This window comes from Anomaloglossus baeobatrachus, chromosome 9, assembly GCF_048569485.1.
Source record: "Anomaloglossus baeobatrachus isolate aAnoBae1 chromosome 9, aAnoBae1.hap1, whole genome shotgun sequence".
NCBI lineage: Eukaryota > Metazoa > Chordata > Amphibia > Anura > Aromobatidae > Anomaloglossus > Anomaloglossus baeobatrachus.
Window position 1 is genome coordinate 164,383,818 of NC_134361.1, and position 26,564 is coordinate 164,410,381.

Consider the following 26,564-nt stretch of genomic DNA (forward strand, 5'->3'; position numbering starts at 1 on the left):
GTGGGGGGCGGCGGCTGCAAAACGCACCATTCTTCTTGTTTTTGCTCTGCAAAGCAGCCTTTTCAAGGGTTGGCTTGGGTGACAAAATGTCTTCTGTAGGCGTGGGTTTGTCTCCCTCTCGCTCTCTCTCCCTAAGATGTGTCCGGCATAGGCCAGGGTGCCACTCGAGGCCCAAACCAATTCTGGTTATCGCTTCTCGGCCTTTTGGCTAAGATCAAGTGTAGTATCTGTTCTTATCAGTTTAATATCTGATACGTCCCCTATCTGGGGACCATATATTAAATGGATTTTTAGAACAGGGAGATGGAAAAAGAGCTTGCTCTGTCCACTCCACGCATTGACCTGGTATTGCAGTACCTCCAGGAACGGTGCACCCCTTCTTAACCCAGTTTCCAAAAGCAGAACTCAATTCACCTGATTCATATTAGCCCGGTTTAATGAATTGGAAGAAAGCATACGTCTTCATATGCACCTCAATTTGGCCCATTCACTTTTCACACTTCCTCCTTTTGTTTTTTATCTTTCACACTTTTGACTTTCTTTATTCATCCAAATAGCAAACTCATCACCACTCAACCTGACCAACTCGGCTATGTCCCGTGCTGCAGTTCTCTGTCTTATCTAGATCATTTGCAATTGAATGGAATAGATCCCTTTTGGACAAAGTGGATTCACCTGCTGCTGCAGTGACCACAGGTGTGATAAGATCTAGAATTGGCATCTGGTGCGATCTCTCCGCTTCCACTCCAAAGAAAGTTACCTGTTTATTCCTATCATGCATTGGTTTTTGGGGTTTTCTTTGAGTAATGATGATCTCTTTAGTAGTCTGTTGGCGCCCTCTCCTGGAGGAATAGTTTGCTTGCTCTTGGACATTCTAAAAGAGAGGTCATGATAGACATTGAGCTTCTGAGCTCAATTGGGGACAGTCATGGGTGATGAATGTTTGCAACCTGCTGCAAAGCCTCATACCGCAATATAAGGAACGTCAAATACTAAGAAAGGGCGGCCTATGAAAGAATTACTACTTTCAATAAGTACACTTAAACGGCTAATTGGGAATAGAAAAACTGTAAAAAGCCCTCTGAGAAAGCCCCCCTCTAACCTTTGATAGTAAGTTTTTCTGTAGTCTGCCTGTTGATGTATTTTCCGTTTGAACTGTGCACAGCATGAAGAGACGGAACACTGGCGGCTTGTCACAATGCCCCCGCTGACATCACAATAGCGCTGCTGCCTAGAAAACAAGCTGCGCAGCAGAAGTTGTTCTTTGGGTGGGAGGGTGGGCTAGTGTAAGGAGGGGGCAAGCTCTTTTTTTCCCGGGTGGTAGGGGGATGACAGGAGAAGGGATGCGGGTGGTGAGAAGGGTACAGAGGGCAGGGTTTGGGGGCTGGGAAGGAAAGGGAAAAGATTAGGGTTTGGGGATGATGAAAGGGCTTTCTACGGGTAAGGATGGCAAAGGGTGGCAGTGACGGAAAGTCAGGCAACCTGTCCTGTCCGTCTTTTTGTATCGTGAATTGGAAAGACTGCAAGGGGGAGGGGAGTTGCTTGCGCCCTAAAGGAGGAGTTATTCAGATTCATTGCAGTGGGGGGCGGCGGCTGCAAAACGCACCATTCTTCTTGTTTTTGCTCTGCAAAGCAGCCTTTTCAAGGGTTGGCTTGGGTGACAAAATGTCTTCTGTAGGCGTGGGTTTGTCTCCCTCTCGCTCTCTCTCCCTAAGATGTGTCCGGCATAGGCCAGGGTGCCACTCGAGGCCCAAACCAATTCTGGTTATCGCTTCTCGGCCTTTTGGCTAAGATCAAGTGTAGTATCTGTTCTTATCAGTTTAATATCTGATACGTCCCCTATCTGGGGACCATATATTAAATGGATTTTTAGAACAGGGAGATGGAAAAAGAGCTTGCTCTGTCCACTCCACGCATTGACCTGGTATTGCAGTACCTCCAGGAACGGTGCACCCCTTCTTAACCCAGTTTCCAAAAGCAGAACTCAATTCACCTGATTCATATTAGCCCGGTTTAATGAATTGGAAGAAAGCATACGTCTTCATATGCACCTCAATTTGGCCCATTCACTTTTCACACTTCCTCCTTTTGTTTTTTATCTTTCACACTTTTGACTTTCTTTATTCATCCAAATAGCAAACTCATCACCACTCAACCTGACCAACTCGGCTATGTCCCGTGCTGCAGTTCTCTGTCTTATCTAGATCATTTGCAATTGAATGGAATAGATCCCTTTTGGACAAAGTGGATTCACCTGCTGCTGCAGTGACCACAGGTGTGATAAGATCTAGAATTGGCATCTGGTGCGATCTCTCCGCTTCCACTCCAAAGAAAGTTACCTGTTTATTCCTATCATGCATTGGTTTTTGGGGTTTTCTTTGAGTAATGATGATCTCTTTAGTAGTCTGTTGGCGCCCTCTCCTGGAGGAATAGTTTGCTTGCTCTTGGACATTCTAAAAGAGAGGTCATGATAGACATTGAGCTTCTGAGCTCAATTGGGGACAGTCATGGGTGATGAATGTTTGCAACCTGCTGCAAAGCCTCATACCGCAATATAAGGAACGTCAAATACTAAGAAAGGGCGGCCTATGAAAGAATTACTACTTTCAATAAGTACACTTAAACGGCTAATTGGGAATAGAAAAACTGTAAAAAGCCCTCTGAGAAAGCCCCCCTCTAACCTTTGATAGTAAGTTTTTCTGTAGTCTGCCTGTTGATGTATTTTCCGTTTGAACTGTGCACAACATGAAGAGACGGAACACTGGCGGCTTGTCACAATGCCCCCGCTGACATCACAATAGCGCTGCTGCCTAGAAAACAAGCTGCGCAGCAGAAGTTGTTCTTTGGGTGGGAGGGTGGGCTAGTGTAAGGAGGGGGCAAGCTCTTTTTTTCCCGGGTGGTAGGGGGATGACAGGAGAAGGGATGCGGGTGGTGAGAAGGGTACAGAGGGCAGGGTTTGGGGGCTGGGAAGGAAAGGGAAAAGATTAGGGTTTGGGGATGATGAAAGGGCTTTCTACGGGTAAGGATGGCAAAGGGTGGCAGTGACGGAAAGTCAGGCAACCTGTCCTGTCCGTCTTTTTGTATCGTGAATTGGAAAGACTGCAAGGGGGAGGGGAGTTGCTTGCGCCCTAAAGGAGGAGTTATTCAGATTCATTGCAGTGGGGGGCGGCGGCTGCAAAACGCACCATTCTTCTTGTTTTTGCTCTGCAAAGCAGCCTTTTCAAGGGTTGGCTTGGGTGACAAAATGTCTTCTGTAGGCGTGGGTTTGTCTCCCTCTCGCTCTCTCTCCCTAAGATGTGTCCGGCATAGGCCAGGGTGCCACTCGAGGCCCAAACCAATTCTGGTTATCGCTTCTCGGCCTTTTGGCTAAGATCAAGTGTAGTATCTGTTCTTATCAGTTTAATATCTGATACGTCCCCTATCTGGGGACCATATATTAAATGGATTTTTAGAACAGGGAGATGGAAAAAGAGCTTGCTCTGTCCACTCCACGCATTGACCTGGTATTGCAGTACCTCCAGGAACGGTGCACCCCTTCTTAACCCAGTTTCCAAAAGCAGAACTCAATTCACCTGATTCATATTAGCCCGGTTTAATGAATTGGAAGAAAGCATACGTCTTCATATGCACCTCAATTTGGCCCATTCACTTTTCACACTTCCTCCTTTTGTTTTTTATCTTTCACACTTTTGACTTTCTTTATTCATCCAAATAGCAAACTCATCACCACTCAACCTGACCAACTCGGCTATGTCCCGTGCTGCAGTTCTCTGTCTTATCTAGATCATTTGCAATTGAATGGAATAGATCCCTTTTGGACAAAGTGGATTCACCTGCTGCTGCAGTGACCACAGGTGTGATAAGATCTAGAATTGGCATCTGGTGCGATCTCTCCGCTTCCACTCCAAAGAAAGTTACCTGTTTATTCCTATCATGCATTGGTTTTTGGGGTTTTCTTTGAGTAATGATGATCTCTTTAGTAGTCTGTTGGCGCCCTCTCCTGGAGGAATAGTTTGCTTGCTCTTGGACATTCTAAAAGAGAGGTCATGATAGACATTGAGCTTCTGAGCTCAATTGGGGACAGTCATGGGTGATGAATGTTTGCAACCTGCTGCAAAGCCTCATACCGCAATATAAGGAACGTCAAATACTAAGAAAGGGCGGCCTATGAAAGAATTACTACTTTCAATAAGTACACTTAAACGGCTAATTGGGAATAGAAAAACTGTAAAAAGCCCTCTGAGAAAGCCCCCCTCTAACCTTTGATAGTAAGTTTTTCTGTAGTCTGCCTGTTGATGTATTTTCCGTTTGAACTGTGCACAACATGAAGAGACGGAACACTGGCGGCTTGTCACAATGCCCCCGCTGACATCACAATAGCGCTGCTGCCTAGAAAACAAGCTGCGCAGCAGAAGTTGTTCTTTGGGTGGGAGGGTGGGCTAGTGTAAGGAGGGGGCAAGCTCTTTTTTTCCCGGGTGGTAGGGGGATGACAGGAGAAGGGATGCGGGTGGTGAGAAGGGTACAGAGGGCAGGGTTTGGGGGCTGGGAAGGAAAGGGAAAAGATTAGGGTTTGGGGATGATGAAAGGGCTTTCTACGGGTAAGGATGGCAAAGGGTGGCAGTGACGGAAAGTCAGGCAACCTGTCCTGTCCGTCTTTTTGTATCGTGAATTGGAAAGACTGCAAGGGGGAGGGGAGTTGCTTGCGCCCTAAAGGAGGAGTTATTCAGATTCATTGCAGTGAGGGGCGGCGGCTGCAAAACGCACCATTCTTCTTGTTTTTGCTCTGCAAAGCAGCCTTTTCAAGGGTTGGCTTGGGTGACAAAATGTCTTCTGTAGGCGTGGGTTTGTCTCCCTCTCGCTCTCTCTCCCTAAGATGTGTCCGGCATAGGCCAGGGTGCCACTCGAGGCCCAAACCAATTCTGGTTATCGCTTCTCGGCCTTTTGGCTAAGATCAAGTGTAGTATCGTTCGAAAAGGTGGTTTAAGGCTCCGGCCACCTTAGTACAATGATGCAATGCACACTGGAAGGTTGCGCTTGTTAGTACTTTGGGAGGATAGTATATCCATCTAGAGGAAACCATGGCCCTACCAGGATCGAGGCTATTAGACTGAGTAAGTGTGGGGGCTATGGTGCAATGTGCCCCAGGATTGACGACCCTGGAGTGAGTCTGAGCTTGCTGGCTTGGGACCCCGGCGAGCCTTGGACTCTGTAGCACACCGTACCTTGCCTTTTCATACTTTCTGAGCATATTGCTCTATCCCGGCCTTCTGGCTAGGAAGGGAAATTTTTATAATCATGGTCGGAGGTCCGTTCAGCTTTGGGCTGAGAAACCAACACCCGGTTGGAGGTCTGGGTCAGCTTTGGCTGAGAAACCAACACCCGGTTGGAGGTCCGGGTCAGCTTCGGCTGAGAAACCAACACCCGGTTGGAGGTCCGGGTCAGCTTCGGCTGAGAAACCAACACCCGGTTGGAGGTCCGGGTCAGCTTCGGCTGAGAAACCAACACCCGGTTGGAGGTCCGGTTAGCCTTGGGCTGAGAAACCAACACCGGTTGACGGTCCGGGCAGTTTCGGCTGCGAAACCAACAACTAGTAGCTCTCTACTCCACTTGGGTAAGATGCCTGGGTGGACGCTGGGAGCAACGACAAGGCTCAACCAGGCTTTGGCATGGGGGAGCACCGAAGATCCCTGACCCTTGCTGTGGCCTTCTGGCTCGGAGGGACGGGGTTGATTTTTGGGGACCCTCTCCTCACGGAGGGGTCCACACGAATCCTAGCCTTTGCACTGTTTTTGGTGTGACTTTGGTCATGACTTTTTTGCGGTGCTTTGGAAAGCTTCATTAAATCAAAAATCTGTTCTTATCAGTTTAATATCTGATACGTCCCCTATCTGGGGACCATATATTAAATGGATTTTTAGAACAGGGAGATGGAAAAAGAGCTTGCTCTGTCCACTCCACGCATTGACCTGGTATTGCAGTACCTCCAGGAACGGTGCACCCCTTCTTAACCCAGTTTCCAAAAGCAGAACTCAATTCACCTGATTCATATTAGCCCGGTTTAATGAATTGGAAGAAAGCATACGTCTTCATATGCACCTCAATTTGGCCCATTCACTTTTCACACTTCCTCCTTTTGTTTTTTATCTTTCACACTTTTGACTTTCTTTATTCATCCAAATAGCAAACTCATCACCACTCAACCTGACCAACTCGGCTATGTCCCGTGCTGCAGTTCTCTGTCTTATCTAGATCATTTGCAATTGAATGGAATAGATCCCTTTTGGACAAAGTGGATTCACCTGCTGCTGCAGTGACCACAGGTGTGATAAGATCTAGAATTGGCATCTGGTGCGATCTCTCCGCTTCCACTCCAAAGAAAGTTACCTGTTTATTCCTATCATGCATTGGTTTTTGGGGTTTTCTTTGAGTAATGATGATCTCTTTAGTAGTCTGTTGGCGCCCTCTCCTGGAGGAATAGTTTGCTTGCTCTTGGACATTCTAAAAGAGAGGTCATGATAGACATTGAGCTTCTGAGCTCAATTGGGGACAGTCATGGGTGATGAATGTTTGCAACCTGCTGCAAAGCCTCATACCGCAATATAAGGAACGTCAAATACTAAGAAAGGGCGGCCTATGAAAGAATTACTACTTTCAATAAGTACACTTAAACGGCTAATTGGGAATAGAAAAACTGTAAAAAGCCCTCTGAGAAAGCCCCCCTCTAACCTTTGATAGTAAGTTTTTCTGTAGTCTGCCTGTTGATGTATTTTCCGTTTGAACTGTGCACAACATGAAGAGACGGAACACTGGCGGCTTGTCACAATGCCCCCGCTGACATCACAATAGCGCTGCTGCCTAGAAAACAAGCTGCGCAGCAGAAGTTGTTCTTTGGGTGGGAGGGTGGGCTAGTGTAAGGAGGGGGCAAGCTCTTTTTTTCCCGGGTGGTAGGGGGATGACAGGAGAAGGGATGCGGGTGGTGAGAAGGGTACAGAGGGCAGGGTTTGGGGGCTGGGAAGGAAAGGGAAAAGATTAGGGTTTGGGGATGATGAAAGGGCTTTCTACGGGTAAGGATGGCAAAGGGTGGCAGTGACGGAAAGTCAGGCAACCTGTCCTGTCCGTCTTTTTGTATCGTGAATTGGAAAGACTGCAAGGGGGAGGGGAGTTGCTTGCGCCCTAAAGGAGGAGTTATTCAGATTCATTGCAGTGGGGGGCGGCGGCTGCAAAACGCACCATTCTTCTTGTTTTTGCTCTGCAAAGCAGCCTTTTCAAGGGTTGGCTTGGGTGACAAAATGTCTTCTGTAGGCGTGGGTTTGCCTCCCTCTCGCTCTCTCTCCCTAAGATGTGTCCGGCATAGGCCAGGGTGCCACTCGAGGCCCAAACCAATTCTGGTTATCGCTTCTCGGCCTTTTGGCTAAGATCAAGTGTAGTATCTGTTCTTATCAGTTTAATATCTGATACGTCCCCTATCTGGGGACCATATATTAAATGGATTTTTAGAACAGGGAGATGGAAAAAGAGCTTGCTCTGTCCACTCCACGCATTGACCTGGTATTGCAGTACCTCCAGGAACGGTGCACCCCTTCTTAACCCAGTTTCCAAAAGCAGAACTCAATTCACCTGATTCATATTAGCCCGGTTTAATGAATTGGAAGAAAGCATACGTCTTCATATGCACCTCAATTTGGCCCATTCACTTTTCACACTTCCTCCTTTTGTTTTTTATCTTTCACACTTTTGACTTTCTTTATTCATCCAAATAGCAAACTCATCACCACTCAACCTGACCAACTCGGCTATGTCCCGTGCTGCAGTTCTCTGTCTTATCTAGATCATTTGCAATTGAATGGAATAGATCCCTTTTGGACAAAGTGGATTCACCTGCTGCTGCAGTGACCACAGGTGTGATAAGATCTAGAATTGGCATCTGGTGCGATCTCTCCGCTTCCACTCCAAAGAAAGTTACCTGTTTATTCCTATCATGCATTGGTTTTTGGGGTTTTCTTTGAGTAATGATGATCTCTTTAGTAGTCTGTTGGCGCCCTCTCCTGGAGGAATAGTTTGCTTGCTCTTGGACATTCTAAAAGAGAGGTCATGATAGACATTGAGCTTCTGAGCTCAATTGGGGACAGTCATGGGTGATGAATGTTTGCAACCTGCTGCAAAGCCTCATACCGCAATATAAGGAACGTCAAATACTAAGAAAGGGCGGCCTATGAAAGAATTACTACTTTCAATAAGTACACTTAAACGGCTAATTGGGAATAGAAAAACTGTAAAAAGCCCTCTGAGAAAGCCCCCCTCTAACCTTTGATAGTAAGTTTTTCTGTAGTCTGCCTGTTGATGTATTTTCCGTTTGAACTGTGCACAACATGAAGAGACGGAACACTGGCGGCTTGTCACAATGCCCCCGCTGACATCACAATAGCGCTGCTGCCTAGAAAACAAGCTGCGCAGCAGAAGTTGTTCTTTGGGTGGGAGGGTGGGCTAGTGTAAGGAGGGGGCAAGCTCTTTTTTTCCCGGGTGGTAGGGGGATGACAGGAGAAGGGATGCGGGTGGTGAGAAGGGTACAGAGGGCAGGGTTTGGGGGCTGGGAAGGAAAGGGAAAAGATTAGGGTTTGGGGATGATGAAAGGGCTTTCTACGGGTAAGGATGGCAAAGGGTGGCAGTGACGGAAAGTCAGGCAACCTGTCCTGTCCGTCTTTTTGTATCGTGAATTGGAAAGACTGCAAGGGGGAGGGGAGTTGCTTGCGCCCTAAAGGAGGAGTTATTCAGATTCATTGCAGTGGGGGGCGGCGGCTGCAAAACGCACCATTCTTCTTGTTTTTGCTCTGCAAAGCAGCCTTTTCAAGGGTTGGCTTGGGTGACAAAATGTCTTCTGTAGGCGTGGGTTTGTCTCCCTCTCGCTCTCTCTCCCTAAGATGTGTCCGGCATAGGCCAGGGTGCCACTCGAGGCCCAAACCAATTCTGGTTATCGCTTCTCGGCCTTTTGGCTAAGATCAAGTGTAGTATCTGTTCTTATCAGTTTAATATCTGATACGTCCCCTATCTGGGGACCATATATTAAATGGATTTTTAGAACAGGGAGATGGAAAAAGAGCTTGCTCTGTCCACTCCACGCATTGACCTGGTATTGCAGTACCTCCAGGAACGGTGCACCCCTTCTTAACCCAGTTTCCAAAAGCAGAACTCAATTCACCTGATTCATATTAGCCCGGTTTAATGAATTGGAAGAAAGCATACGTCTTCATATGCACCTCAATTTGGCCCATTCACTTTTCACACTTCCTCCTTTTGTTTTTTATCTTTCACACTTTTGACTTTCTTTATTCATCCAAATAGCAAACTCATCACCACTCAACCTGACCAACTCGGCTATGTCCCGTGCTGCAGTTCTCTGTCTTATCTAGATCATTTGCAATTGAATGGAATAGATCCCTTTTGGACAAAGTGGATTCACCTGCTGCTGCAGTGACCACAGGTGTGATAAGATCTAGAATTGGCATCTGGTGCGATCTCTCCGCTTCCACTCCAAAGAAAGTTACCTGTTTATTCCTATCATGCATTGGTTTTTGGGGTTTTCTTTGAGTAATGATGATCTCTTTAGTAGTCTGTTGGCGCCCTCTCCTGGAGGAATAGTTTGCTTGCTCTTGGACATTCTAAAAGAGAGGTCATGATAGACATTGAGCTTCTGAGCTCAATTGGGGACAGTCATGGGTGATGAATGTTTTCAACCTGCTGCAAAGCCTCATACCGCAATATAAGGAACGTCAAATACTAAGAAAGGGCGGCCTATGAAAGAATTACTACTTTCAATAAGTACACTTAAACGGCTAATTGGGAATAGAAAAACTGTAAAAAGCCCTCTGAGAAAGCCCCCCTCTAACCTTTGATAGTAAGTTTTTCTGTAGTCTGCCTGTTGATGTATTTTCCGTTTGAACTGTGCACAACATGAAGAGACGGAACACTGGCGGCTTGTCACAATGCCCCCGCTGACATCACAATAGCGCTGCTGCCTAGAAAACAAGCTGCGCAGCAGAAGTTGTTCTTTGGGTGGGAGGGTGGGCTAGTGTAAGGAGGGGGCAAGCTCTTTTTTTCCCGGGTGGTAGGGGGATGACAGGAGAAGGGATGCGGGTGGTGAGAAGGGTACAGAGGGCAGGGTTTGGGGGCTGGGAAGGAAAGGGAAAAGATTAGGGTTTGGGGATGATGAAAGGGCTTTCTACGGGTAAGGATGGCAAAGGGTGGCAGTGACGGAAAGTCAGGCAACCTGTCCTGTCCGTCTTTTTGTATCGTGAATTGGAAAGACTGCAAGGGGGAGGGGAGTTGCTTGCGCCCTAAAGGAGGAGTTATTCAGATTCATTGCAGTGGGGGGCGGCGGCTGCAAAACGCACCATTCTTCTTGTTTTTGCTCTGCAAAGCAGCCTTTTCAAGGGTTGGCTTGGGTGACAAAATGTCTTCTGTAGGCGTGGGTTTGTCTCCCTCTCGCTCTCTCTCCCTAAGATGTGTCCGGCATAGGCCAGGGTGCCACTCGAGGCCCAAACCAATTCTGGTTATCGCTTCTCGGCCTTTTGGCTAAGATCAAGTGTAGTATCGTTCGAAAAGGTGGTTTAAGGCTCCGGCCACCTTAGTACAATGATGCAATGCACACTGGAAGGTTGCGCTTGTTAGTACTTTGGGAGGATAGTATATCCATCTAGAGGAAACCATGGCCCTACCAGGATCGAGGCTATTAGACTGAGTAAGTGTGGGGGTTATGGTGCAATGTGCCCCAGGAATGGACACCCTGGAGGGAGTCTGAACTTGCTAGGTTGGGACCCTGGTAAGCCTCAGACTCTGTCGCACGCCGCGCCTTGCCTATTCATACTTTCCAAGCATATTGCCCTATCCCGGCCTTCTGGCTAAGAAGGGAAATTTTTATAATCCCGGTCGGAGGTCCGGTCAGCTTTGGGCTGAGAAACCAACACCCGGTTGGAGGTCCGGGTCAGCTTTGGCTGAGAAACCAACACCCGGTTGGAGGTCCGGTTAGCCTTGGGCTGAGAAACCAACACCCGGTTGGAGGTCCGGTCAGCCTTGGGCTGAGAAACCAACACCCGGTTGGAGGTCCGGTCAGCCTTGGGCTGAGAAACCAACACCGGTTGACGGTCCGGGCAGTCTCGGCTGCGAAACCAACGACTAGTAGCTCCCTACTCCACTTGGGTAAGATGCCTCGGTGGACGCTGGGAGCAACAACAAGGCTCAACCAGGCTTCGGCTTGGGGGAGCACCGAAGATCCCTGACCCTCGCTGTGGCCTTCTGGCTCGGAGGGACGGGGTTGATTTTTGGGGATCCTCTTCTCACGGAGGGGTCCACACGAATCCTAGCCTTTGCACTGTTTTTGGTGTGACTTCGGTCATGCATTTTTGCGGTGCTTTGGAAAGCTTCATTAAATCAAAAAATCTGTTCTTATCAGTTTAATATCTGATACGTCCCCTATCTGGGGACCATATATTAAATGGATTTTTAGAACAGGGAGATGGAAAAAGAGCTTGCTCTGTCCACTCCACGCATTGACCTGGTATTGCAGTACCTCCAGGAACGGTGCACCCCTTCTTAACCCAGTTTCCAAAAGCAGAACTCAATTCACCTGATTCATATTAGCCCGGTTTAATGAATTGGAAGAAAGCATACGTCTTCATATGCACCTCAATTTGGCCCATTCACTTTTCACACTTCCTCCTTTTGTTTTTTATCTTTCACACTTTTGACTTTCTTTATTCATCCAAATAGCAAACTCATCACCACTCAACCTGACCAACTCGGCTATGTCCCGTGCTGCAGTTCTCTGTCTTATCTAGATCATTTGCAATTGAATGGAATAGATCCCTTTTGGACAAAGTGGATTCACCTGCTGCTGCAGTGACCACAGGTGTGATAAGATCTAGAATTGGCATCTGGTGCGATCTCTCCGCTTCCACTCCAAAGAAAGTTACCTGTTTATTCCTATCATGCATTGGTTTTTGGGGTTTTCTTTGAGTAATGATGATCTCTTTAGTAGTCTGTTGGCGCCCTCTCCTGGAGGAATAGTTTGCTTGCTCTTGGACATTCTAAAAGAGAGGTCATGATAGACATTGAGCTTCTGAGCTCAATTGGGGACAGTCATGGGTGATGAATGTTTGCAACCTGCTGCAAAGCCTCATACCGCAATATAAGGAACGTCAAATACTAAGAAAGGGCGGCCTATGAAAGAATTACTACTTTCAATAAGTACACTTAAACGGCTAATTGGGAATAGAAAAACTGTAAAAAGCCCTCTGAGAAAGCCCCCCTCTAACCTTTGATAGTAAGTTTTTCTGTAGTCTGCCTGTTGATGTATTTTCCGTTTGAACTGTGCACAACATGAAGAGACGGAACACTGGCGGCTTGTCACAATGCCCCCGCTGACATCACAATAGCGCTGCTGCCTAGAAAACAAGCTGCGCAGCAGAAGTTGTTCTTTGGGTGGGAGGGTGGGCTAGTGTAAGGAGGGGGCAAGCTCTTTTTTTCCCGGGTGGTAGGGGGATGACAGGAGAAGGGATGCGGGTGGTGAGAAGGGTACAGAGGGCAGGGTTTGGGGGCTGGGAAGGAAAGGGAAAAGATTAGGGTTTGGGGATGATGAAAGGGCTTTCTACGGGTAAGGATGGCAAAGGGTGGCAGTGACGGAAAGTCAGGCAACCTGTCCTGTCCGTCTTTTTGTATCGTGAATTGGAAAGACTGCAAGGGGGAGGGGAGTTGCTTGCGCCCTAAAGGAGGAGTTATTCAGATTCATTGCAGTGGGGGGCGGCGGCTGCAAAACGCACCATTCTTCTTGTTTTTGCTCTGCAAAGCAGCCTTTTCAAGGGTTGGCTTGGGTGACAAAATGTCTTCTGTAGGTGTGGGTTTGTCTCCCTCTCGCTCTTTCTCCCTAAGATGTGTCCGGCATAGGCCAGGGTGCCACTCGAGGCCCAAACCAATTCTGGTTATCGCTTCTCGGCCTTTTGGCTAAGATCAAGTGTAGTTTGGGAGGGTACTACCTTGGTTGGTGCTGAAAGGTGCCAGGGTATTGCACAACTGCTGGCCTTGGGGGAGTGTGCATCGTAGGATGTCATAGCCCTCTTGTGACGGACGGTTACCTGGGCAACGAGAGGCGGTCACTTTATTATTTTCAAACTCATCCTTCAAAAAAAAAAAAAAAAAAAAAAAAAAAAATCTGTTCTTATCAGTTTAATATCTGATACGTCCCCTATCTGGGGACCATATATTAAATGGATTTTTAGAACAGGGAGATGGAAAAAGAGCTTGCTCTGTCCACTCCACGCATTGACCTGGTATTGCAGTACCTCCAGGAACGGTGCACCCCTTCTTAACCCAGTTTCCAAAAGCAGAACTCAATTCACCTGATTCATATTAGCCCGGTTTAATGAATTGGAAGAAAGCATACGTCTTCATATGCACCTCAATTTGGCCCATTCACTTTTCACACTTCCTCCTTTTGTTTTTTATCTTTCACACTTTTGACTTTCTTTATTCATCCAAATAGCAAACTCATCACCACTCAACCTGACCAACTCGGCTATGTCCCGTGCTGCAGTTCTCTGTCTTATCTAGATCATTTGCAATTGAATGGAATAGATCCCTTTTGGACAAAGTGGATTCACCTGCTGCTGCAGTGACCACAGGTGTGATAAGATCTAGAATTGGCATCTGGTGCGATCTCTCCGCTTCCACTCCAAAGAAAGTTACCTGTTTATTCCTATCATGCATTGGTTTTTGGGGTTTTCTTTGAGTAATGATGATCTCTTTAGTAGTCTGTTGGCGCCCTCTCCTGGAGGATTAGTTTGCTTGCTCTTGGACATTCTAAAAGAGAGGTCATGATAGACATTGAGCTTCTGAGCTCAATTGGGGACAGTCATGGGTGATGAATGTTTGCAACCTGCTGCAAAGCCTCATACCGCAATATAAGGAACGTCAAATACTAAGAAAGGGCGGCCTATGAAAGAATTACTACTTTCAATAAGTACACTTAAACGGCTAATTGGGAATAGAAAAACTGTAAAAAGCCCTCTGAGAAAGCCCCCCTCTAACCTTTGATAGTAAGTTTTTCTGTAGTCTGCCTGTTGATGTATTTTCCGTTTGAACTGTGCACAACATGAAGAGACGGAACACTGGCGGCTTGTCACAATGCCCCCGCTGACATCACAATAGCGCTGCTGCCTAGAAAACAAGCTGCGCAGCAGAAGTTGTTCTTTGGGTGGGAGGGTGGGCTAGTGTAAGGAGGGGGCAAGCTCTTTTTTTCCCGGGTGGTAGGGGGATGACAGGAGAAGGGATGCGGGTGGTGAGAAGGGTACAGAGGGCAGGGTTTGGGGGCTGGGAAGGAAAGGGAAAAGATTAGGGTTTGGGGATGATGAAAGGGCTTTCTACGGGTAAGGATGGCAAAGGGTGGCAGTGACGGAAAGTCAGGCAACCTGTCCTGTCCGTCTTTTTGTATCGTGAATTGGAAAGACTGCAAGGGGGAGGGGAGTTGCTTGCGCCCTAAAGGAGGAGTTATTCAGATTCATTGCAGTGGGGGGCGGCGGCTGCAAAACGCACCATTCTTCTTGTTTTTGCTCTGCAAAGCAGCCTTTTCAAGGGTTGGCTTGGGTGACAAAATGTCTTCTGTAGGCGTGGGTTTGTCTCCCTCTCGCTCTCTCTCCCTAAGATGTGTCCGGCATAGGCCAGGGTGCCACTCGAGGCCCAAACCAATTCTGGTTATCGCTTCTCGGCCTTTTGGCTAAGATCAAGTGTAGTATCTGTTCTTATCAGTTTAATATCTGATACGTCCCCTATCTGGGGACCATATATTAAATGGATTATTAGAACAGGGAGATGGAAAAAGAGCTTGCTCTGTCCACTCCACGCATTGACCTGGTATTGCAGTACCTCCAGGAACGGTGCACCCCTTCTTAACCCAGTTTCCAAAAGCAGAACTCAATTCACCTGATTCATATTAGCCCGGTTTAATGAATTGGAAGAAAGCATACGTCTTCATATGCACCTCAATTTGGCCCATTCACTTTTCACACTTCCTCCTTTTGTTTTTTATCTTTCACACTTTTGACTTTCTTTATTCATCCAAATAGCAAACTCATCACCACTCAACCTGACCAACTCGGCTATGTCCCGTGCTGCAGTTCTCTGTCTTATCTAGATCATTTGCAATTGAATGGAATAGATCCCTTTTGGACAAAGTGGATTCACCTGCTGCTGCAGTGACCACAGGTGTGATAAGATCTAGAATTGGCATCTGGTGCGATCTCTCCGCTTCCACTCCAAAGAAAGTTACCTGTTTATTCCTATCATGCATTGGTTTTTGGGGTTTTCTTTGAGTAATGATGATCTCTTTAGTAGTCTGTTGGCGCCCTCTCCTGGAGGAATAGTTTGCTTGCTCTTGGACATTCTAAAAGAGAGGTCATGATAGACATTGAGCTTCTGAGCTCAATTGGGGACAGTCATGGGTGATGAATGTTTGCAACCTGCTGCAAAGCCTCATACCGCAATATAAGGAACGTCAAATACTAAGAAAGGGCGGCCTATGAAAGAATTACTACTTTCAATAAGTACACTTAAACGGCTAATTGGGAATAGAAAAACTGTAAAAAGCCCTCTGAGAAAGCCCCCCTCTAACCTTTGATAGTAAGTTTTTCTGTAGTCTGCCTGTTGATGTATTTTCCGTTTGAACTGTGCACAACATGAAGAGACGGAACACTGGCGGCTTGTCACAATGCCCCCGCTGACATCACAATAGCGCTGCTGCCTAGAAAACAAGCTGCGCAGCAGAAGTTGTTCTTTGGGTGGGAGGGTGGGCTAGTGTAAGGAGGGGGCAAGCTCTTTTTTTCCCGGGTGGTAGGGGGATGACAGGAGAAGGGATGCGGGTGGTGAGAAGGGTACAGAGGGCAGGGTTTGGGGGCTGGGAAGGAAAGGGAAAAGATTAGGGTTTGGGGATGATGAAAGGGCTTTCTACGGGTAAGGATGGCAAAGGGTGGCAGTGACGGAAAGTCAGGCAACCTGTCCTGTCCGTCTTTTTGTATCGTGAATTGGAAAGACTGCAAGGGGGAGGGGAGTTGCTTGCGCCCTAAAGGAGGAGTTATTCAGATTCATTGCAGTGGGGGGCGGCGGCTGCAAAACGCACCATTCTTCTTGTTTTTGCTCTGCAAAGCAGCCTTTTCAAGGGTTGGCTTGGGTGACAAAATGTCTTCTGTAGGCGTGGGTTTGTCTCCCTCTCGCTCTCTCTCCCTAAGATGTGTCCGGCATAGGCCAGGGTGCCACTCGAGGCCCAAACCAATTCTGGTTATCGCTTCTCGGCCTTTTGGCTAAGATCAAGTGTAGTATCTGTTCTTATCAGTTTAATATCTGATACGTCCCCTATCTGGGGACCATATATTAAATGGATTTTTAGAACAGGGAGATGGAAAAAGAGCTTGCTCTGTCCACTCCACGCATTGACCTGGTATTGCAGTACCTCCAGGAACGGTGCACCCCTTCTTAACCCAGTTTCCAAAAGCAGAACTCAATTCACCTGATTCATATTAGCCCGGTTTAATGAATTGGAAGAAAGCATACGTCTTCATATGCACCTCAATTTGGCCCATTCACTTTTCACACTTCCTCCTTTTGTTTTTTATCTTTCACACTTTTGACTTTCTTTATTCATCCAAACAGCAAACTCATCACCACTCAACCTGACCAACTCGGCTATGTCCCGTGCTGCAGTTCTCTGTCTTATCTAGATCATTTGCAATTGAATGGAATAGATCCCTTTTGGACAAAGTGGATTCACCTGCTGCTGCAGTGACCACAGGTGTGATAAGATCTAGAATTGGCATCTGGTGCGATCTCTCCGCTTCCACTCCAAAGAAAGTTACCTGTTTATTCCTATCATGCATTGGTTTTTGGGGTTTTCTTTGAGTAATGATGATCTCTTTAGTAGTCTGTTGGCGCCCTCTCCTGGAGGAATAGTTTGCTTGCTCTTGGACATTCTAAAAGAGAGGTCATGATAGACATTGAGCTTCTGAGCTCAATTGGGGACAGTCATGGGTGATGAATGTTTGCAACCTGCTGCAAAGCCTCATACCGCAATATAAGGAACGTCAAATACTAAGAAAGGGCGGCCTATGAAAGAATTACTACTTTCAATAAGTACACTTAAACGGCTAATTGGGAATAGAAAAACTGTAAAAAGCCCTCTGAGAAAGCCCCCCTCTAACCTTTGATAGTAAGTTTTTCTGTAGTCTGCCTGTTGATGTATTTTCCGTTTGAACTGTGCACAACATGAAGAGACGGAACACTGGCGGCTTGTCACAATGCCCCCGCTGACATCACAATAGCGCTGCTGCCTAGAAAACAAGCTGCGCAGCAGAAGTTGTTCTTTGGGTGGGAGGGTGGGCTAGTGTAAGGAGGGGGCAAGCTCTTTTTTTCCCGGGTGGTAGGGGGATGACAGGAGAAGGGATGCGGGTGGTGAGAAGGGTACAGAGGGCAGGGTTTGGGGGCTGGGAAGGAAAGGGAAAAGATTAGGGTTTGGGGATGATGAAAGGGCTTTCTACGCGTAAGGATGGCAAAGGGTGGCAGTGACGGAAAGTCAGGCAACCTGTCCTGTCCGTCTTTTTGTATCGTGAATTGGAAAGACTGCAAGGGGGAGGGGAGTTGCTTGCGCCCTAAAGGAGGAGTTATTCAGATTCATTGCAGTGGGGGGCGGCGGCTGCAAAACGCACCATTCTTCTTGTTTTTGCTCTGCAAAGCAGCCTTTTCAAGGGTTGGCTTGGGTGACAAAATGTCTTCTGTAGGCGTGGGTTTGTCTCCCTCTCGCTCTCTCTCCCTAAGATGTGTCCGGCATAGGCCAGGGTGCCACTCGAGGCCCAAACCAATTCTGGTTATCGCTTCTCGGCCTTTTGGCTAAGATCAAGTGTAGTATCTGTTCTTATCAGTTTAATATCTGATACGTCCCCTATCTGGGGACCATATATTAAATGGATTTTTAGAACAGGGAGATGGAAAAAGAGCTTGCTCTGTCCACTCCACGCATTGACCTGGTATTGCAGTACCTCCAGGAACGGTGCACCCCTTCTTAACCCAGTTTCCAAAAGCAGAACTCAATTCACCTGATTCATATTAGCCCGGTTTAATGAATTGGAAGAAAGCATACGTCTTCATATGCACCTCAATTTGGCCCATTCACTTTTCACACTTCCTCCTTTTGTTTTTTATCTTTCACACTTTTGACTTTCTTTATTCATCCAAATAGCAAACTCATCACCACTCAACCTGACCAACTCGGCTATGTCCCGTGCTGCAGTTCTCTGTCTTATCTAGATCATTTGCAATTGAATGGAATAGATCCCTTTTGGACAAAGTGGATTCACCTGCTGCTGCAGTGACCACAGGTGTGATAAGATCTAGAATTGGCATCTGGTGCGATCTCTCCGCTTCCACTCCAAAGAAAGTTACCTGTTTATTCCTATCATGCATTGGTTTTTGGGGTTTTCTTTGAGTAATGATGATCTCTTTAGTAGTCTGTTGGCGCCCTCTCCTGGAGGAATAGTTTGCTTGCTCTTGGACATTCTAAAAGAGAGGTCATGATAGACATTGAGCTTCTGAGCTCAATTGGGGACAGTCATGGGTGATGAATGTTTGCAACCTGCTGCAAAGCCTCATACCGCAATATAAGGAACGTCAAATACTAAGAAAGGGCGGCCTATGAAAGAATTACTACTTTCAATAAGTACACTTAAACGGCTAATTGGGAATAGAAAAACTGTAAAAAGCCCTCTGAGAAAGCCCCCCTCTAACCTTTGATAGTAAGTTTTTCTGTAGTCTGCCTGTTGATGTATTTTCCGTTTGAACTGTGCACAACATGAAGAGACGGAACACTGGCGGCTTGTCACAATGCCCCCGCTGACATCACAATAGCGCTGCTGCCTAGAAAACAAGCTGCGCAGCAGAAGTTGTTCTTTGGGTGGGAGGGTGGGCTAGTGTAAGGAGGGGGCAAGCTTTTTTTTTCCCGGGTGGTAGGGGGATGACAGGAGAAGGGATGCGGGTGGTGAGAAGGGTACAGAGGGCAGGGTTTGGGGGCTGGGAAGGAAAGGGAAAAGATTAGGGTTTGGGGATGATGAAAGGGCTTTCTACGGGTAAGGATGGCAAAGGGTGGCAGTGACGGAAAGTCAGGCAACCTGTCCTGTCCGTCTTTTTGTATCGTGAATTGGAAAGACTGCAAGGGGGAGGGGAGTTGCTTGCACCCTAAAGGAGGAGTTATTCAGATTCATTGCAGTGGGGGGCGGCGGCTGCAAAACGCACCATTCTTCTTGTTTTTGCTCTGCAAAGCAGCCTTTTCAAGGGTTGGCTTGGGTGACAAAATGTCTTCTGTAGGCGTGGGTTTGTCTCCCTCTCGCTCTCTCTCCCTAAGATGTGTCCGGCATAGGCCAGGGTGCCACTCGAGGCCCAAACCAATTCTGGTTATCGCTTCTCGGCCTTTTGGCTAAGATCAAGTGTAGTATCGTTCGAAAAGGTGGTTTAAGGCTCCGGCCACCTTAGTACAATGATGCAATGCACACTGGAAGGTTGCGCTTGTTAGTACTTTGGGAGGATAGTATATCCATCTAGAGGAAACCATGGCCCTACCAGGATCGAGGCTATTAGACTGAGTAAGTGTGGGGGCTATGGTGCAATGTGCCCCAGGATTGACGACCCTGGAGTGAGTCTGAGCTTGCTGGCTTTGGACCCCGGCAAGCCTTGGGCTCTGTAGCACACCGTACCTTGCCCTTTCATACTTTCTGAGCATATTGCTATATCCCGGCCTTCTGGCTAGGAAGGGAAATTTTTATAATCATGGTCGGAGGTCCGTTCAGCTTTGGGCTGAGAAACCAACACCCGGTTGGAGGTCCGGGTCAGCTTCGGCTGAGAAACCAACACCCGGTTGGAGGTCCGGGTCAGCTTCGGCTGAGAAACCAACACCCGGTTGGAGGTCCGGGTCAGCTTCGGCTGAGAAACCAACACCCGGTTGGAGGTCCGGTTAGCCTTGGGCTGAGAAACCAACACCGGTTGACGGTCCGGGCAGTTTCGGCTGCGAAACCAACAACTAGTAGCTCTCTACTCCACTTGGGTAAGATGCCTGGGTGGACGCTGGGAGCAACGACAAGGCTCAACCAGGCTTCGGCTTGGGGGAGCACCGAAGATCCCTGACCCTTGCTGTGGCCTTCTGGCTCGGAGGGACGGGGTTGATTTTTGGGGACCCTCTCCTCACGGAGGGGTCCACACGAATCCTAGCCTTTGCACTGTTTTTGGTGTGACTTCGGTCATGCATTTTTTGCGGTGCTTTGGAAAGCTTCATTAAATCAAAAATCTGTTCTTATCAGTTTAATATCTGATACGTCCCCTATCTGGGGACCATATATTAAATGGATTTTTAGAACAGGGAGATGGAAAAAGAGCTTGCTCTGTCCACTCCACGCATTGACCTGGTATTGCAGTACCTCCAGGAACGGTGCACCCCTTCTTAACCCAGTTTCCAAAAGCAGAACTCAATTCACCTGATTCATATTAGCCCGGTTTAATGAATTGGAAGAAAGCATACGTCTTCATATGCACCTCAATTTGGCCCATTCACTTTTCACACTTCCTCCTTTTGTTTTTTATCTTTCACACTTTTGACTTTCTTTATTCATCCAAATAGCAAACTCATCACCACTCAACCTGACCAACTCGGCTATGTCCCGTGCTGCAGTTCTCTGTCTTATCTAGATCATTTGCAATTGAATGGAATAGATCCCTTTTGGACAAAGTGGATTCACCTGCTGCTGCAGTGACCACAGGTGTGATAAGATCTAGAATTGGCATCTGGTGCGATCTCTCCGCTTCCACTCCAAAGAAAGTTACCTGTTTATTCCTATCATGCATTGGTTTTTGGGGTTTTCTTTGAGTAATGATGATCTCTTTAGTAGTCTGTTGGCGCCCTCTCCTGGAGGAATAGTTTGCTTGCTCTTGGACATTCTAAAAGAGAGGTCATGATAGACATTGAGCTTCTGAGCTCAATTGGGGACAGTCATGGGTGATGAATGTTTGCAACCTGCTGCAAAGCCTCATACCGCAATATAAGGAACGTCAAATACTAAGAAAGGGCGGCCTATGAAAGAATTACTACTTTCAATAAGTACACTTAAACGGCTAATTGGGAATAGAAAAACTGTAAAAAGCCCTCTGAGAAAGCCCCCCTCTAACCTTTGATAGTAAGTTTTTCTGTAGTCTGCCTGTTGATGTATTTTCCGTTTGAACTGTGCACAACATGAAGAGACGGAACACTGGCGGCTTGTCACAATGCCCCCGCTGACATCACAATAGCGCTGCTGCCTAGAAAACAAGCTGCGCAGCAGAAGTTGTTCTTTGGGTGGGAGGGTGGGCTAGTGTAAGGAGGGGGCAAGCTCTTTTTTTCCCGGGTGGTAGGGGGATGACAGGAGAAGGGATGCGGGTGGTGAGAAGGGTACAGAGGGCAGGGTTTGGGGGCTGGGAAGGAAAGGGAAAAGATTAGGGTTTGGGGATGATGAAAGGGCTTTCTACGGGTAAGGATGGCAAAGGGTGGCAGTGACGGAAAGTCAGGCAACCTGTCCTGTCCGTCTTTTTGTATCGTGAATTGGAAAGACTGCAAGGGGGAGGGGAGTTGCTTGCGCCCTAAAGGAGGAGTTATTCAGATTCATTGCAGTGGGGGGCGGCGGCTGCAAAACGCACCATTCTTCTTGTTTTTGCTCTGCAAAGCAGCCTTTTCAAGGGTTGGCTTGGGTGACAAAATGTCTTCTGTAGGCGTGGGTTTGTCTCCCTCTCGCTCTCTCTCCCTAAGATGTGTCCGGCATAGGCCAGGGTGCCACTCGAGGCCCAAACCAATTCTGGTTATCGCTTCTCGGCCTTTTGGCTAAGATCAAGTGTAGTATCGTTCGAAAAGGTGGTTTAAGGCTCCGGCCACCTTAGTACAATGATGCAATGCACACTGGAAGGTTGCGCTTGTTAGTACTTTGGGAGGATAGTATATCCATCTAGAGGAAACCATGGCCCTACCAGGATCGAGGCTATTAGACTGAGTAAGTGTGGGGGCTATGGTGCAATGTGCCCCAGGATTGACGACCCTGGAGTGAGTCTGAGCTTGCTGGCTTTGGACCCCGGCAAGCCTTGGGCTCTGTAGCACACCGTACCTTGCCCTTTCATACTTTCTGAGCATATTGCTATATCCCGGCCTTCTGGCTAGGAAGGGAAATTTTTATAATCATGGTCGGAGGTCCGTTCAGCTTTGGGCTGAGAAACCAACACCCGGTTGGAGGTCCGGGTCAGCTTCGGCTGAGAAACCAACACCCGGTTGGAGGTCCGGGTCAGCTTCGGCTGAGAAACCAACACCCGGTTGGAGGTCCGGGTCAGCTTCGGCTGAGAAACCAACACCCGGTTGGAGGTCCGGTTAGCCTTGGGCTGAGAAACCAACACCGGTTGACGGTCCGGGCAGTTTCGGCTGCGAAACCAACAACTAGTAGCTCTCTACTCCACTTGGGTAAGATGCCTGGGTGGACGCTGGGAGCAACGACAAGGCTCAACCAGGCTTCGGCTTGGGGGAGCACCGAAGATCCCTGACCCTTGCTGTGGCCTTCTGGCTCGGAGGGACGGGGTTGATTTTTGGGGACCCTCTCCTCACGGAGGGGTCCACACGAATCCTAGCCTTTGCACTGTTTTTGGTGTGACTTCGGTCATGCATTTTTTGCGGTGCTTTGGAAAGCTTCATTAAATCAAAAATCTGTTCTTATCAGTTTAATATCTGATACGTCCCCTATCTGGGGACCATATATTAAATGGATTTTTAGAACAGGGAGATGGAAAAAGAGCTTGCTCTGTCCACTCCACGCATTGACCTGGTATTGCAGTACCTCCAGGAACGGTGCACCCCTTCTTAACCCAGTTTCCAAAAGCAGAACTCAATTCACCTGATTCATATTAGCCCGGTTTAATGAATTGGAAGAAAGCATACGTCTTCATATGCACCTCAATTTGGCCCATTCACTTTTCACACTTCCTCCTTTTGTTTTTTATCTTTCACACTTTTGACTTTCTTTATTCATCCAAATAGCAAACTCATCACCACTCAACCTGACCAACTCGGCTATGTCCCGTGCTGCAGTTCTCTGTCTTATCTAGATCATTTGCAATTGAATGGAATAGATCCCTTTTGGACAAAGTGGATTCACCTGCTGCTGCAGTGACCACAGGTGTGATAAGATCTAGAATTGGCATCTGGTGCGATCTCTCCGCTTCCACTCCAAAGAAAGTTACCTGTTTATTCCTATCATGCATTGGTTTTTGGGGTTTTCTTTGAGTAATGATGATCTCTTTAGTAGTCTGTTGGCGCCCTCTCCTGGAGGAATAGTTTGCTTGCTCTTGGACATTCTAAAAGAGAGGTCATGATAGACATTGAGCTTCTGAGCTCAATTGGGGACAGTCATGGGTGATGAATGTTTGCAACCTGCTGCAAAGCCTCATACCGCAATATAAGGAACGTCAAATACTAAGAAAGGGCGGCCTATGAAAGAATTACTACTTTCAATAAGTACACTTAAACGGCTAATTGGGAATAGAAAAACTGTAAAAAGCCCTCTGAGAAAGCCCCCCTCTAACCTTTGATAGTAAGTTTTTCTGTAGTCTGCCTGTTGATGTATTTTCCGTTTGAACTGTGCACAACATGAAGAGACGGAACACTGGCGGCTTGTCACAATGCCCCCGCTGACATCACAATAGCGCTGCTGCCTAGAAAACAAGCTGCGCAGCAGAAGTTGTTCTTTGGGTGGGAGGGTGGGCTAGTGTAAGGAGGGGGCAAGCTCTTTTTTTCCCGGGTGGTAGGGGGATGACAGGAGAAGGGATGCGGGTGGTGAGAAGGGTACAGAGGGCAGGGTTTGGGGGCTGGGAAGGAAAGGGAAAAGATTAGGGTTTGGGGATGATGAAAGGGCTTTCTACGGGTAAGGATGGCAAAGGGTGGCAGTGACGGAAAGTCAGGCAACCTGTCCTGTCCGTCTTTTTGTATCGTGAATTGGAAAGACTGCAAGGGGGAGGGGAGTTGCTTGCGCCCTAAAGGAGGAGTTATTCAGATTCATTGCAGTGGGGGGCGGCGGCTGCAAAACGCACCATTCTTCTTGTTTTTTGCTCTGCAAAGCAGCCTTTTCAAGGGTTGGCTTGGGTGACAAAATGTCTTCTGTAGGCGTGGGTTTGTCTCCCTCTCGCTCTCTCTCCCTAAGATGTGTCCGGCATAGGCCAGGGTGCCACTCGAGGCCCAAACCAATTCTGGTTATCGCTTCTCGGCCTTTTGGCTAAGATCAAGTGTAGTATCTGTTCTTATCAGTTTAATATCTGATACGTCCCCTATCTGGGGACCATATATTAAATGGATTTTTAGAACAGGGAGATGGAAAAAGAGCTTGCTCTGTCCACTCCACGCATTGACCTGGTATTGCAGTACCTCCAGGAACGGTGCACCCCTTCTTAACCCAGTTTCCAAAAGCAGAACTCAATTCACCTGATTCATATTAGCCCGGTTTAATGAATTGGAAGAAAGCATACGTCTTCATATGCACCTCAATTTGGCCCATTCACTTTTCACACTTCCTCCTTTTGTTTTTTATCTTTCACACTTTTGACTTTCTTTATTCATCCAAATAGCAAACTCATCACCACTCAACCTGACCAACTCGGCTATGTCCCGTGCTGCAGTTCTCTGTCTTATCTAGATCATTTGCAATTGAATGGAATAGATCCCTTTTGGACAAAGTGGATTCACCTGCTGCTGCAGTGACCACAGGTGTGATAAGATCTAGAATTGGCATCTGGTGCGATCTCTCCGCTTCCACTCCAAAGAAAGTTACCTGTTTATTCCTATCATGCATTGGTTTTTGGGGTTTTCTTTGAGTAATGATGATCTCTTTAGTAGTCTGTTGGCGCCCTCTCCTGGAGGAATAGTTTGCTTGCTCTTGGACATTCTAAAAGAGAGGTCATGATAGACATTGAGCTTCTGAGCTCAATTGGGGACAGTCATGGGTGATGAATGTTTGCAACCTGCTGCAAAGCCTCATACCGCAATATAAGGAACGTCAAATACTAAGAAAGGGCGGCCTATGAAAGAATTACTACTTTCAATAAGTACACTTAAACGGCTAATTGGGAATAGAAAAACTGTAAAAAGCCCTCTGAGAAAGCCCCCCTCTAACCTTTGATAGTAAGTTTTTCTGTAGTCTGCCTGTTGATGTATTTTCCGTTTGAACTGTGCACAACATGAAGAGACGGAACACTGGCGGCTTGTCACAATGCCCCCGCTGACATCACAATAGCGCTGCTGCCTAGAAAACAAGCTGCGCAGCAGAAGTTGTTCTTTGGGTGGGAGGGTGGGCTAGTGTAAGGAGGGGGCAAGCTCTTTTTTTCCCGGGTGGTAGGGGGATGACAGGAGAAGGGATGCGGGTGGTGAGAAGGGTACAGAGGGCAGGGTTTGGGGGCTGGGAAGGAAAGGGAAAAGATTAGGGTTTGGGGATGATGAAAGGGCTTTCTACGGGTAAGGATGGCAAAGGGTGGCAGTGACGGAAAGTCAGGCAACCTGTCCTGTCCGTCTTTTTGTATCGTGAATTGGAAAGACTGCAAGGGGGAGGGGAGTTGCTTGCGCCCTAAAGGAGGAGTTATTCAGATTCATTGCAGTGGGGGGCGGCGGCTGCAAAACGCACCATTCTTCTTGTTTTTGCTCTGCAAAGCAGCCTTTTCAAGGGTTGGCTTGGGTGACAAAATGTCTTCTGTAGGCGTGGGTTTGTCTCCCTCTCGCTCTCTCTCCCTAAGATGTGTCCGGCATAGGCCAGGGTGCCACTCGAGGCCCAAACCAATTCTGGTTATCGCTTCTCGGCCTTTTGGCTAAGATCAAGTGTAGTATCTGTTCTTATCAGTTTAATATCTGATACGTCCCCTATCTGGGGACCATATATTAAATGGATTTTTAGAACAGGGAGATGGAAAAAGAGCTTGCTCTGTCCACTCCACGCATTGACCTGGTATTGCAGTACCTCCAGGAACGGTGCACCCCTTCTTAACCCAGTTTCCAAAAGCAGAACTCAATTCACCTGATTCATATTAGCCCGGTTTAATGAATTGGAAGAAAGCATACGTCTTCATATGCACCTCAATTTGGCCCATTCACTTTTCACACTTCCTCCTTTTGTTTTTTATCTTTCACACTTTTGACTTTCTTTATTCATCCAAATAGCAAACTCATCACCACTCAACCTGACCAACTCGGCTATGTCCCGTGCTGCAGTTCTCTGTCTTATCTAGATCATTTGCAATTGAATGGAATAGATCCCTTTTGGACAAAGTGGATTCACCTGCTGCTGCAGTGACCACAGGTGTGATAAGATCTAGAATTGGCATCTGGTGCGATCTCTCCGCTTCCACTCCAAAGAAAGTTACCTGTTTATTCCTATCATGCATTGGTTTTTGGGGTTTTCTTTGAGTAATGATGATCTCTTTAGTAGTCTGTTGGCGCCCTCTCCTGG

General features: G+C 47.4%; 14 non-coding genes and 5 pseudogenes across 14 annotated transcripts; all 19 read left to right on the top strand.

Annotated features, from left to right (window-relative positions):
- The first annotated feature begins 188 nt into the window (after positions 1 to 188).
- Positions 189 to 379, top strand: LOC142251970 (U2 spliceosomal RNA). Its single transcript, XR_012725368.1, has one exon. It is a non-coding gene; the product is annotated as a U2 spliceosomal RNA (small nuclear RNA).
- A 1,388-nt stretch (positions 380 to 1,767) lies between these two features.
- LOC142251971 (U2 spliceosomal RNA) lies at positions 1,768 to 1,958 on the top strand. The gene has a single exon (XR_012725369.1). It is a non-coding gene; the product is annotated as a U2 spliceosomal RNA (small nuclear RNA).
- A 1,388-nt stretch (positions 1,959 to 3,346) lies between these two features.
- On the top strand, positions 3,347 to 3,537 carry LOC142251973 (U2 spliceosomal RNA). The gene has a single exon (XR_012725371.1). It is a non-coding gene; the product is annotated as a U2 spliceosomal RNA (small nuclear RNA).
- Positions 3,538 to 4,925: 1,388 nt separating this feature from the next.
- LOC142253709 (U2 spliceosomal RNA) lies at positions 4,926 to 5,067 on the top strand (annotated as a pseudogene).
- Positions 5,068 to 5,806: 739 nt separating this feature from the next.
- On the top strand, positions 5,807 to 6,003 carry LOC142253010 (U2 spliceosomal RNA). The gene has a single exon (XR_012726345.1). It is a non-coding gene; the product is annotated as a U2 spliceosomal RNA (small nuclear RNA).
- A 1,388-nt stretch (positions 6,004 to 7,391) lies between these two features.
- LOC142251974 (U2 spliceosomal RNA) lies at positions 7,392 to 7,582 on the top strand. Its single transcript, XR_012725372.1, has one exon. It is a non-coding gene; the product is annotated as a U2 spliceosomal RNA (small nuclear RNA).
- A 1,388-nt stretch (positions 7,583 to 8,970) lies between these two features.
- LOC142251975 (U2 spliceosomal RNA) lies at positions 8,971 to 9,161 on the top strand. The gene has a single exon (XR_012725373.1). It is a non-coding gene; the product is annotated as a U2 spliceosomal RNA (small nuclear RNA).
- A 1,388-nt stretch (positions 9,162 to 10,549) lies between these two features.
- LOC142253710 (U2 spliceosomal RNA) lies at positions 10,550 to 10,691 on the top strand (annotated as a pseudogene).
- Positions 10,692 to 11,388: 697 nt separating this feature from the next.
- Positions 11,389 to 11,585, top strand: LOC142253070 (U2 spliceosomal RNA). The gene has a single exon (XR_012726390.1). It is a non-coding gene; the product is annotated as a U2 spliceosomal RNA (small nuclear RNA).
- A 1,564-nt stretch (positions 11,586 to 13,149) lies between these two features.
- On the top strand, positions 13,150 to 13,353 carry LOC142253481 (U2 spliceosomal RNA; annotated as a pseudogene).
- A 1,388-nt stretch (positions 13,354 to 14,741) lies between these two features.
- Positions 14,742 to 14,932, top strand: LOC142252872 (U2 spliceosomal RNA). The gene has a single exon (XR_012726236.1). It is a non-coding gene; the product is annotated as a U2 spliceosomal RNA (small nuclear RNA).
- Positions 14,933 to 16,320: 1,388 nt separating this feature from the next.
- LOC142251976 (U2 spliceosomal RNA) lies at positions 16,321 to 16,511 on the top strand. The gene has a single exon (XR_012725374.1). It is a non-coding gene; the product is annotated as a U2 spliceosomal RNA (small nuclear RNA).
- Positions 16,512 to 17,899: 1,388 nt separating this feature from the next.
- On the top strand, positions 17,900 to 18,090 carry LOC142251977 (U2 spliceosomal RNA). The gene has a single exon (XR_012725375.1). It is a non-coding gene; the product is annotated as a U2 spliceosomal RNA (small nuclear RNA).
- A 1,388-nt stretch (positions 18,091 to 19,478) lies between these two features.
- Positions 19,479 to 19,620, top strand: LOC142253711 (U2 spliceosomal RNA; annotated as a pseudogene).
- A 701-nt stretch (positions 19,621 to 20,321) lies between these two features.
- LOC142253054 (U2 spliceosomal RNA) lies at positions 20,322 to 20,514 on the top strand. Its single transcript, XR_012726376.1, has one exon. It is a non-coding gene; the product is annotated as a U2 spliceosomal RNA (small nuclear RNA).
- Positions 20,515 to 21,902: 1,388 nt separating this feature from the next.
- Positions 21,903 to 22,044, top strand: LOC142253712 (U2 spliceosomal RNA; annotated as a pseudogene).
- Positions 22,045 to 22,745: 701 nt separating this feature from the next.
- Positions 22,746 to 22,938, top strand: LOC142253055 (U2 spliceosomal RNA). The gene has a single exon (XR_012726377.1). It is a non-coding gene; the product is annotated as a U2 spliceosomal RNA (small nuclear RNA).
- Positions 22,939 to 24,327: 1,389 nt separating this feature from the next.
- Positions 24,328 to 24,518, top strand: LOC142251978 (U2 spliceosomal RNA). Its single transcript, XR_012725376.1, has one exon. It is a non-coding gene; the product is annotated as a U2 spliceosomal RNA (small nuclear RNA).
- A 1,388-nt stretch (positions 24,519 to 25,906) lies between these two features.
- On the top strand, positions 25,907 to 26,097 carry LOC142251979 (U2 spliceosomal RNA). The gene has a single exon (XR_012725377.1). It is a non-coding gene; the product is annotated as a U2 spliceosomal RNA (small nuclear RNA).
- The last annotated feature ends 467 nt before the right edge of the window (positions 26,098 to 26,564 follow it).